Below are 11,928 nucleotides of genomic sequence, written 5' to 3' on the forward strand. Positions count from 1 at the left end.
GAATGCGGACATCTATAGCAACATTCGCAGTGTATGGCCTTTTAGTACTCTTTGTTCGTAATGGCTAGGGGATGATAAGATAATGGGTAGAGGATAGTACATGAGATTGCTCCTGTACTTGCCCATATATACAGGTTATCTCTCGAATCCGGCCTAGTACCCAGTGATTGGAAAAAGCCACTGTAGCCCCTGTATTTAAAAAAGGTCTCAAGTCTAAACCTAGTAACTATCGCCCAATTTCCCTAACTTGCATTGCTTCTAAACTCCTTGAACACATTGTTGTTTCCAATCTTATGACCTATTTTGACAAGCATAATCTACTTAGCCAGTTCCAGCATGGCTTTAGATCAGGTCACAGTTGTGAGACTCAGCTCATTAATTTCACTCAGGAACTTTACAATAACACTGAACAGGGTCAACAAACAGATGTTATTGTCATGGACTTCTCCAAGGCGTTTGACAAGGTTGATCACATAAGACTAATTTATAAACTACAAAGCCTTGGTGTCAACCCACAAATTACCAGTTGGGTCAAATCTTTCCTGTCCAACCGATCCCAGAAAGTCGCTGTTGATGGTCATTTTTCCAGTGAACTTCCTGTACTGTCTGGAGTTCCCCAGGGGTCTGTTCTTGGGCCATGTCTCTTCCTGGTATATATCAATGACTTACCAGACTCGGTCAAATGTAACGCAAGAATGTTTGCAGATGACACCATAATATACCTTACCATCAACTCCATTTCAGATAGATAGCAACAAGACCTCACTAACTTAGAAACCTGGGAGAAGACATGGTCCATGGAATTCAACCCGGACAAGTGTGAAGTCCTTAGAATCTTTAGAAAGAAAAATCCCGTGGTCTACCCCTACAAACTTCACAACATAGAGTTAAAAACTTGTGAGGCAGCTAAATACCTAGGCATAACCATTTCCAAAGATCTAAACTGGTCCAAACATATTGACAATATCACTTCCAAAGCAACTTCCACTCTTCGCTTCATACAACGGAATGTGAAAACTGACAATAAAAAGGTCAAAATTGCTGCCTATAACACCTATATCCGCCCTCAACTTGAGTACTGTTCAAGCGTCTGGCATCCTTGGCAAAAAACCCTCACTAGCAAAGTCGAAAATGTCCAAAGGTCAGCTGCTAGGTACGTCATGTACGACTACAGTTACACCAGTAGTGTTACACAAATGCTGAAAACTTTAGAATGGAATACACTCCAATATAGAAGGTTACACAACTCATTAGTAATGTTTTATAAAATAAGGACCCAGACAGTTGCAGTCGATCAATCTCATCTTATTCCAACTAGAAACCTAAATTACTTAATCCCCATGTCTCACACTCAGTACTTTTCTAACTCCTACTTCCCAAGGACCATCCGTCTCTGGAACTCCCTACCAACTTATGTTAAATCTAGCCCCAGTATCGGTATCTTTAGAGAGAGGCTGGCGGTGGTCAGTATGTAATTCTATTGCCTTTGCCCCATTTTAACTGTAGCATACTGTCTTTTTTAGCTTTTATTATTTTAACATTGTAACATATCATTTCTTTAACAACTGTTTCTCTGACAGCGCCGCCCAGTGATAGTCGGAAATCGACGGTTGGGTGAAAGATGTAGATGTAGATGTAGATGTAGATAGTAAATTCCGCAAAAATATGTCGTTTCCACTGCAAGCGAAACATATCTATAAAAAATACAAACTTCAGAAATGTCAGGACAGTGTGTAGCACGATAATGCACATTACGCGAGTGCTTTCCGGTCCTGCGATCCTGTTCAATTATGAACAATTAAATAATATTTGAAGGAAATTTGAAAGTACAAGTGCTCCAGAATTTCAGAGTATAATATATTAATTAAATCTATATTATAATAATTGATTATAATGTTTCCCCTAGCGAATTAATCAATGACTTAAATGAAAACTAAATGACCGACGCACATGAACATTCACTTCATGAATGTAAAAACACGACCGGAAAGCAATTTATTTTTTTAAGTACTTTAATGATAGGGTTAAATATCTGTTTACATTATAATGTTTTTGAAATTGGGATAAAAATCGATGGATATTTGTTCCAATTAAGTCGCATCATTACGATCATATGATAATATACATGTACAATTCAAGAGTGCTTTCCGGTCCCGAGAAAAATGTATCAATATAAATAAACTTTTTATACAAGAACATCTATTCAAAATGTGCCAAGTTAGAAGAACTGTTGAAAATGAAAGTACATGCTCGCTCAATATCAATGACATAAATGTTTCTGAAGTACCAGTAGATGCAAGTGTTATACATGTTAATTGTAACGAATCAGAAACAGTTGAAAGGTCGTTAAAAATGTACCTCTTGATAGTAGTGATGAGACTGCTGAAATTGGTACAGATATAAATAACCGTTCAACTGATTCTGCTTCGGAGGCAGACACAAAAGCTCAATGTGATAATATTTTCACTGGGAAACTTGACAAAAGTTGTCCATCTTTTAACAAGTGATTCGGGTGAGGGGTTAGGCAAAATTCCAGGGGGCGCTAAAGGAAATTCATACTTTTTAGTAAACAACAAACAAAATCTTGACCAGCGCTCTTGTAGCAAAAAAAAAAAAAAAAAAAACAAAACAAAAAAAAACAAAAACAAAAAACAACAACACAGTTGTTCTGACGAATGTGGCGTCTGAAACACTGAAAGTGGTACCTCTCCCAAGACATTTGATCTTTTCGGGCAGTAATGATGACCTGTCCGTCATTTACCAAAAAAATTACGTCTTCTGTAAGTTAACACGTGTCCAGCGGAAAGGGAATATGTACCTATGAATCATCAGCTTGACATATCCCAGGATGTAGCGGTTCATAGGTATTATACTTCCTTGAAGTTGGACCCAAATTATAAGGCTATATACCAATAAAAGAAATTGTTGTTTGTTTCATATAGAATTCAGCTACTTCAGAACAATTTTGTTACAGTTTCTAGATTTTCACTCCGTCGTAGACCTACTTTACACAAGATATCCATACATTTGCTTCGAGAAAACGAAAAGAAAAAGGGGTGTTGAATTATATGCAGTGAAATGCATGTCAACTGAAGTCAGGTACCCTCATATTACCACATTTCAGAAAACGGTCTGCAGAATAAACACCCTATTTTCGTTTTCAGGTAAACAACTCGAAAACATGCGAATATTAGCATGAAAAGTGTCCTATTTTATGTAAAATTCATTCCACGAGTGAAATAATCCCATTTGGCCCCCGATTTACACGCAAATGCGCGAAACATTAGGATCTATTTATTAGGGATTTCTTTCTTTCTACACCACGGAAGCACATTTTTGACCGAATAACTGCAATATCACCTACAAGAAAAAGGTCACCTCGTAGGGAGAGGGATAGGGGGTGCGGGGGGTGGGGGGGGCATAGTTCCCATGGTAATTCGAGACAGCAAACAGAGTACCTACGGACACCCGACTACGTAATGGATGAAATCACGGATTTGCTAACAAATAACAAACCAAAACAAATCTTTGATAAATTGAAAAAATAAGCATGACGTATCTTCTCGCCCCCCTGGTCTTCAACAAATCCGTGACAAAAAAAAAAGAAGAAAGAACCTGACAAAGACTAACGCGCAACATTCATCTTCACGTAAGAATGTTGCAGATCATATTCTGAATTTAGAAAACATGGTGTCAAATAATCATCCCTAAGTGAGGCCAGTTATCAACAATAATGGTAAGACACCATGCATCAGTCTTTACACTGATGAGAAAATGACGGACTTAAAGAACATCTGTTGTCAAGGTCATGCAGTTTGAGGGGTTGACAAAACTTTCAATTTATGTAACATGCATGTCACGGTGACCTGTTATAATCAACTTAGTGTTAACAGACAACGGACGGACGATCATCCCATATTCATTGGTCCAATTTATCTGCATGATAACAGTGACTTTGAGTCGTACTTCCACTTTTTTTACCATTTGAAAATGAAACTATGCAGCTTCCTCTCCTGGACAAGTTAGTCGTTGGCAGTGACGACGAACGCGCTCTTGTAAAAGCAGTTACACAGCGTTCGCTGAGGCTACCCATGTGCTTTGTACGCGACATCTACGTCAAAACGCAAAACAAAAACTGACTGACGATGCTGTGACGTTACGAGATCGAACAGAAATTCTGGACATGATATTTGGTGACACTGGAATATTAGACAGTGACGATAGTATCTGCTTTGAAGAAAATTATGATCGGTTAGAACGTCACTGTTTGGGAAAATCACAAAACTGTGTGCGCTATTTCCAAGACCGACTTAGACCGCAACTCAAGACGAAGGTCAGTGACCCCTTGTTAAATGACAAAATTGACAGCCATTGGACGAACAATAATTGTGAATCCATCAACCATATCCTTAAACAGGCCATTGACTGGAAGTCTCAACCATTGACAGACCTAGTTGACATTCTGCACACCCTTGTTAAAGGTCAATTAATTGGAGGACTTGCGCGGTGCCCTTATCGGGTCAGGCGAGTTCCACTTGTCCCAAACACGTGCCCAGTTTCAGGTCACTAAAACCGAATATGTTCAAATGACAACTCAGCAAGGCAAAAACTTTTCAACCGATTTAGGCGCCATCAAATCCAAAAACCAGGTTATATGATCGACAAATGGACAGTCTACCAGTAGGGGAAACTTCCTGTTCGGGAAATCATTTATGGGTTTTTCCCTACTTCCTGAACAGGAAACTTGTTACTTTTTATAGTAACATGCTTCCCGTTCGGGAAGCAATATCGAGCGTTTAAGACCCATTTCATTCAAAATAGCTGGTGCATAAGAATATACACAAGATCTGCAAATTGAATATGCCAAATTAAACTTGAATGATATATCTAAATTTCTACCATTCAAAATTTTTTTAAATGTCTTATTGAATTTTTTATTTGACAGTGAAATTGACCATTTTCTTCAGAAATTGCATAAAATCAGAGTTTCCCGAATTGGAAACCTAACTTACCGATCGGGAAACCTAGCCTTTTAGTTCCTTCACAATCAGGAAACTGAAAGCATTCAGAAAATTTATTCTTTTATTTTGTTGTAAAAAGCAATTATTTCAAATTTCAAGTTTTCAGGGAGTTGTGATCCTGTAATTTGATGTGTCTGGTGCCCCAGGATTTTAACAGACTCATATGAGTTTGGGTTCCAAGGCAGTGGGTCAGTTATTTGAATATTTACTTTAGACACATTCCAAGATTTTGTCTTGTGTGACTCCAGCATAGTTTCTGACGTAAATGTATTTCTTTCTCCTTTTAGGTCGTCTGATTTTTAAAACAAAAAAACATCTATGAGGTATTGTCGTCACTTGATCGTTGTCGTATGTGTCTGCGTTTGTTAAATATTTTGTGTAGGTGCACTTTTCTCAAACATTGTAAGGGTAACAGCTTAAAAACTTTGGACTATGTATGCCTAGAACCACAACTCTGATATGCATTTTGATAAAATAATTGCCCTTTACTGTACTTGGAAAATTTTAGTTTCTTGGTTAAATTTTTTGTTTAGGTCAAAAACTGTAAGAGCTACAGTTTTGAAACTTTTCACACTTGTTTATCATCGATCATTCAGGACTATATAGTTCAAGAACCATAACTTTAATCAGCATTTTGTCAGAATTACGGCCATTTTTTGTAGTCTTAGAAAATCCCAACTATATCTTTTTAAGATCTCTTGTATGTGTTACTACATAATGCTCAACTTTTGTCAGTGCTTGACTCTGAATTAGAGCTTTGCAAGTACAAATTTTAACAGTAAAATTCAAATCAGAGTTATGAGGATTGTTTCTTCTAGTGAAGACTTTGATAGTAAATAACTGTTTTAATTTTCAAGTCAAAATCTTTGATAGTAACAGAGGTATTTGACTTCATCAAAAACTTTTTCCAAAAAAAAGAGTCTAAGTTAAAAAGTGGCATAACTCTGTTAAAATTCAAATCAGTGTTACGGGGATTGTTTCTCCTGGTGTAGACTTAAATAGTAAAAAACTATTTTAATCTTTGATAGTAATAGAGATATTTGACTTTATCAAACATTTCTACACTACAAAATCAAAGTTAAAAAGGGGCCTAACTCTGGTAAATATCAAGTTATGAGGATTGTTTTCTGGTGTAGACTTTGACAGTAAATACCAATTGTAAGTTTTAAGTCAAAAACTTTGATAGTTGCAGAGATATTTGACTTTATCAAAAACTTTAACAAAAAATCTAAGTTAGAAAGGAGAATAATTATATCATAAGTCAAATCAGAGTTACGTGGATTGGTGTAGACTTTGATAGTAAATAACATTTTTTAAGACTGAAGTCATATTTTTGTTTACTTCTCTTTTTAGGTTTAAAACAGTCTGAAAGAGCATTTGTCGTCATTGCATTAATTTTGGGTGTGCAGAAATGGAAGACATATAAAGAGATTGTAATCTGTATCAGCTATTAATAGAGACATAGAATCCTTGATTAACTTGAATTTTGATAAATATAAAAGTGAAAGAAACAAAGTAGTTACATCTTTTCTTGAAGGTATCACATCTGACACAGTGAATATAAAACACAAAATACTGTAAGAGCATGTGCTGCATTTGAACAGATTACTGAGTTTCAGGTAGATGCATCTTATGGCCCAATTTTCTTTATGATTAATGTTTTACAATATCCAGTTTCCTTTCCCAGTAGACATTTGACGTCGGTTAGACGTCGTATAGACGTCGGACCCCGACGTCGGATTAACGTTGGATTTTGGTTGGATTTGCAAACCGTTTAGACGTCGGATCCCGACGTTGGCTAGACGTCGCAATTCCGACCATTTTCCAACCTAACTCTAACCACTTTTCAACCAAAATCTGACCAAATTTCCAACATAATTTGCAATCAAACAAGTAATCAACGCATGTATTTTATCATCTTTATTTCATATTATTGCGACGTAAGTCTAATACAATAAGTCCAAAAAGTAATCCAGTAATTGGAACTTTCAAGTTTCGTCATTTTTGTATGATTCTTCAACTCCGCCACATTTTCCACCTGAAATGTATAAAATTTGACAGTTTCATTATTTCATATAAATCGGAAACTTATACAAATATACTAGCGCTATTACTAAGAGCATAATTACTAAGTGCCAAACAAATATGTAATATTTTAAATTCTATAAAAAATCTTCTATAATTTCGTAAAATGTAATTAAAAGCAATTACTTTTTAAAGTAACAAACAAAAATGCGTCAATTTTTGAAATGAAGTACGGAATATAAATCAGTATAACTTTTAAAATAAGTATAATTTTTAAAAATCTGTTACTCACGTTGCGGATCCCTCCCTTTGTGGTAAAGTATTTGTAAAGTTGCTCTATCTTATCCCAACAAATATCAAATTACAGGAAGACTGTGTAAACCGATGCAGGCTTATCTCGCGAATGTGTGACTAATTGACAACGTGTGTAGAAGAGAAGATCTATGTGAATTTAGAATGATTTGTACATGTGTATAGAATGCATTTTTATCTTGAACAGCTTAAAGTTCGTGAAAAAAATCCGTCTCCGAAAATAGACAATCTCATGAGATATTGTAACATAATTAATATATTGTTTGTTGTGCGAATGAACTATTATTAATAAGCGCATGTCCAGGCCTTTATGAAAACAAGTAAATAGCTTTAAACTAGCAAAATTAAACCAGTTAGTTTTATAACTAGAAACATTTATCAGACTTTCTATCCAACCTAATTCCGACGTCTTCTAGACGTCTAAGTCTGACGTCTATTAGACGTCGTGGATAAGACGTTGGTTAGACGTTGGATTCAGGTCGCCGACGTCGCGACCAAAATCCAACGTCTAACCAACGTCGGTACGACGTCAGGTGTTTACTGGGTTATGTTTAATGTTTTACAATATCAAGCAGCACAAGGTTAATTGTCTGTCAGTATCGGTTCTAATCTTTAGCTCGATTTTTAAAAGAAAAAAGTAGAGCTGGCGATGGCGTCACCCATGATTAAAGTTTTTTAAAAGTCAAATATCTCTGTTCCTATCAAAGCATAAACTAGTATTCCAAAACAATATATACTCTGAAACCAAATCATGAGCTTATAGGGACTTGTCACTGCTTTATTTCTTTGTCATTATAAGTAAACCCCTTTCATATTTTATCGTTATGTTTTGTAATACTGTTATATTATCATGTATAATAAGTTACCTAAAGAACAGAATTTAATTAATAATATTTCTGGTTCTAGCATATGACAGTATTCTACTAAAGCTACTGTTTCGAATTTCTTAAGTTTGTTCAGAAATTTTCAATTTGAAAAATACATAAATTTGGTATCACCTTTACAATTGATTTTTTTGTAAAATATTCATGTGAAGAATACAAACAATCTGGAAAAGCATTATGTATCCCTCGTGAACAAAATCAGAATTTTACATTGAAAAACATCTAGCATCAAAAATTGTCCTGCTTTTGGTATTTCTCAATATCACTTTGTATCAAACTAGATACTGTGAATTTATTACTGAAAAAAAGATTTGGCATCAATTACGGTAAAAGTTGTACCTATACAAATATGTTTAATAGTATCGGTCTGTGTTGCTTGATCTACTTTCTTTGCATTCTGTATAATAGTTTTAAAGTTTTCAATGTAGGAGACACAGCCTTTGCAATATGACACTAGTTTGTGATTTTCATATTTATGTAGTTTATCAAGTTTTTTCAGATCTTCCTTTGAAATGTTTCTTCTGGTTCTTATGACTTCGTCTGGCTTGATATTCCATTTAGTATGATAAAAAGATGTGCCACGCAAATAAGAAGAATTTCCTGATTGGGAAGTTAGGTTTCCAAATCGGGAAACTCTGCTTTTTTGCAGTTCATTCAGAAAAAGGGCAGATTCAATGTGAAATTAAAAAAATACTAAGACATTTAAGAAAATTCTGAACGGTAGAAATCTAGATATGTCTTTTAATTTCAATATGGCATATTCAATTTTGAGATCTCATGTATAGTCTTATGCACTGGGCATTTTTAATGAACCTACATAAAATATAGTGGTTTTACTTCCCGAATGGGAAGCATGATACTATAATAAGTAACAAGTTTCCTGTTCGGGAAGTAGGGAAAAACCCATAAATAATTTCCCGATCAGGAAGTTTCCCCTACTGTCTACCATTGTTGCTCCCCGAACACATGGTAAAAAAAACCCAGGTCAACAAAAACGAAAAATCAACATTCTTACTGTGACTGTGAAAAGAACAAAAAGGGATAACTAGCAATGGATTCTTAAATAATTACTGATTAGGCTCTAGTGTGAATTACGATATCACTCTGGTGATCATCAGGCTACAGTATAGCCCTCACTACAACTGAAATCACAAATTACAGCAGAATGAGGCTCGAGTGTGCATAACGATATCACTCTTGTGATCATCAGGCTACAGTATGGCCCTCACTCGAGCTCATTTCCAGGGACTTCATTGCCAGGTATCATTTCTGTCGGATTTGCGTTCGAACTGCCATATATGAAACCTAATTAGTCTGAATTTTATCAAATTATGTTTTTTTCCCAATAATTAATCGATTTAAAACACTAAGAACTCGAATAGAACATCCCTTTTATGTTGTTTTTTTTTATAAGAAATTTGAGTGCTGTCCTGTGTTTCGGTGCTATCCGGTGCATTCCGATCATTCTATGCACCGGTGTGTAGCAATTATATATATTTATCATTTCATCGCCTGACAATCCTACCTATTTCTGCATACCGCTAACCTATCTTAAGAGTGATACAGATAGGATTGGGTGCACGTCTTAAAAATTAGTGTAAAGAATGGGAGAACCTGGCAACGAATGGTAAGCCGTCCAGCCGAGTCCTTTACATACGTTAGATATAGCACAATACCTGATGCAATAAATGCAGCCTGTAAAATTTTTGCAGATGACACCAAAGTTTATAAGAAAATCTACTCCAGATCAGATCAAGTTTCATTACAGGAGGATCTTTTCAAACTCTGTGACTGGTCAGAAGACTGGATTTTGAAATTCTCAATACCCAAATCGAGGGCTCAGAGCGATACTAGTCTATGTGTATATAGAAATAGAAGCAGATAGACTAGTTTTGCGCTGAGCCCTCGAAATGCAGAACTATCCAGTTCGGTCACATTAAACATGAATTTGAGTATGAAATGAGAGACAGTAACATTAATTTTATAAATCTTCCTACTATTGAAGAGGAACGAGATCTAGGTATTACATTCAAAACAATCTGAAGTTTGACAAACATGTGTTATAGGTTGTCAATAAGATAAAGAGACTTACAGGTTTAATTAAACGAACTTTTGCTTGTATGACCAAACAATTGTTTCTTACTATTTACAAAAGTTTGATTCGTTCCATTGTCGATTGTGGAGTCACTGTTTATTAGTCCCCTACTGGTTGAAAACCAGTATCGGGGACGATAGGAATGCGCTTTTCCGTCAGCATTCCGTCATTCCGTCCGTCCGTCCATCCGTCCGCAATTTCGTGTCCGGTCCATAAGTCTGTCATCCATGAAGGGATTTTGATATTACTCGGCACAAATGTTCTCCATAATGAGACCATGTCATGCGCAAAACCTGGACCCTAGCTTAAAGGTCAAGGTCACAGTTGGAGGTCAAATGTCAACAAGGCTTTTTTTTCCTGTCCGGTCCATAACTATGCCATCCATGAAGGGATTTTAATATTACTTTGCACAAATATACCTCATAGTAAGACGATGTTTCTTGCATAACTTTCAGACCCCTAGCTCAAAGGTCAAGGTAACACTTGGCAGTCAAATGTTTACATAGCATGAACAGGGTCTGTTTCGTGTCCGGTCCATAACATATTTCCAAGTTTCATTGTAATACTATTATTTTGTGAAGATGATTTTAAGAAGCCCCATAAGGTTCTGGGACCATCTGTGTATGAAAAGAATTGGAACCACTGCCTTACCCTTGCATGATCGTAAGACGCGACTAATAGGGTCTTAACACTTGGTTTTGCAGTAACTCTGTGATTCCAGCAGGTATGCAAATTTTGATTCCATACCTCATGTTTTTATTTTGATGTAAGTGAGATGTGTAACCAAAATTTGTAGTCCTGTTTGGCGCCATATAACCAAACCCAAATAAACAAGCAAATTCGATGAATTGGAATCCCCCGCCGAAAGGGTCAGAGTTGAGGAACGGCAAAAAAATATATCCTGCAAAAAGTTAAGAATGTTACCAAGAAGCAAATAATTTCATTAGTCAAATCAAATTAAAAGAAAATGAATGTTTTGTTTTGGGGGGGGGGGGGGGGGGGGGGTGAGGATACAACAGTTTACATGTTGATTATAAATATTGGTATAAAACGAAAAATAAAAAAAAAATGGGGGGGGGGGGGGGGGAGGGGGGGGGGGGGGGGTGACCAATGTAAGGTGGTGACCAGGTGTAGGTTCACAACATCACATGTTTATAATAAATGTGCATGGAAAAGAATGGAAGAAGTTTAATGAAATTCTTCCAATTGGTTGGTTTGTTATGTACAGATCTGTGGATTTTTAAACAATTAAAGGGCAATAACTAAATGGAAAATTGACCAATCGAAAAAAAACTTGAAGGGCATCGTCGCAGTATCTTGGTTCATGTCTATAACAAGTTTGATGAAATTCTACCTGCTAGTTACTGAGAAATGGCTGCAGACGGACATTTTTCATTAAATCAAGGGCAATAACTCTGAGGGAAATTGACCTATCAAAAAAAAAAAAACTTGACGGGCATCAGGGCAGTATCTTGGTTCATGTCTATTTCAAATCTGATGAAATTCTACCTGTTAGTTACTGAGAAATGACTGCAGACAGTCATTTTTATTAAATCAAGGGCAATAACTCTGAGGGAAATTGACCAATCAA

Source organism: Mercenaria mercenaria, chromosome 2, assembly GCF_021730395.1.
Source record: "Mercenaria mercenaria strain notata chromosome 2, MADL_Memer_1, whole genome shotgun sequence".
NCBI classification, from domain to species: domain Eukaryota; kingdom Metazoa; phylum Mollusca; class Bivalvia; order Venerida; family Veneridae; genus Mercenaria; species Mercenaria mercenaria.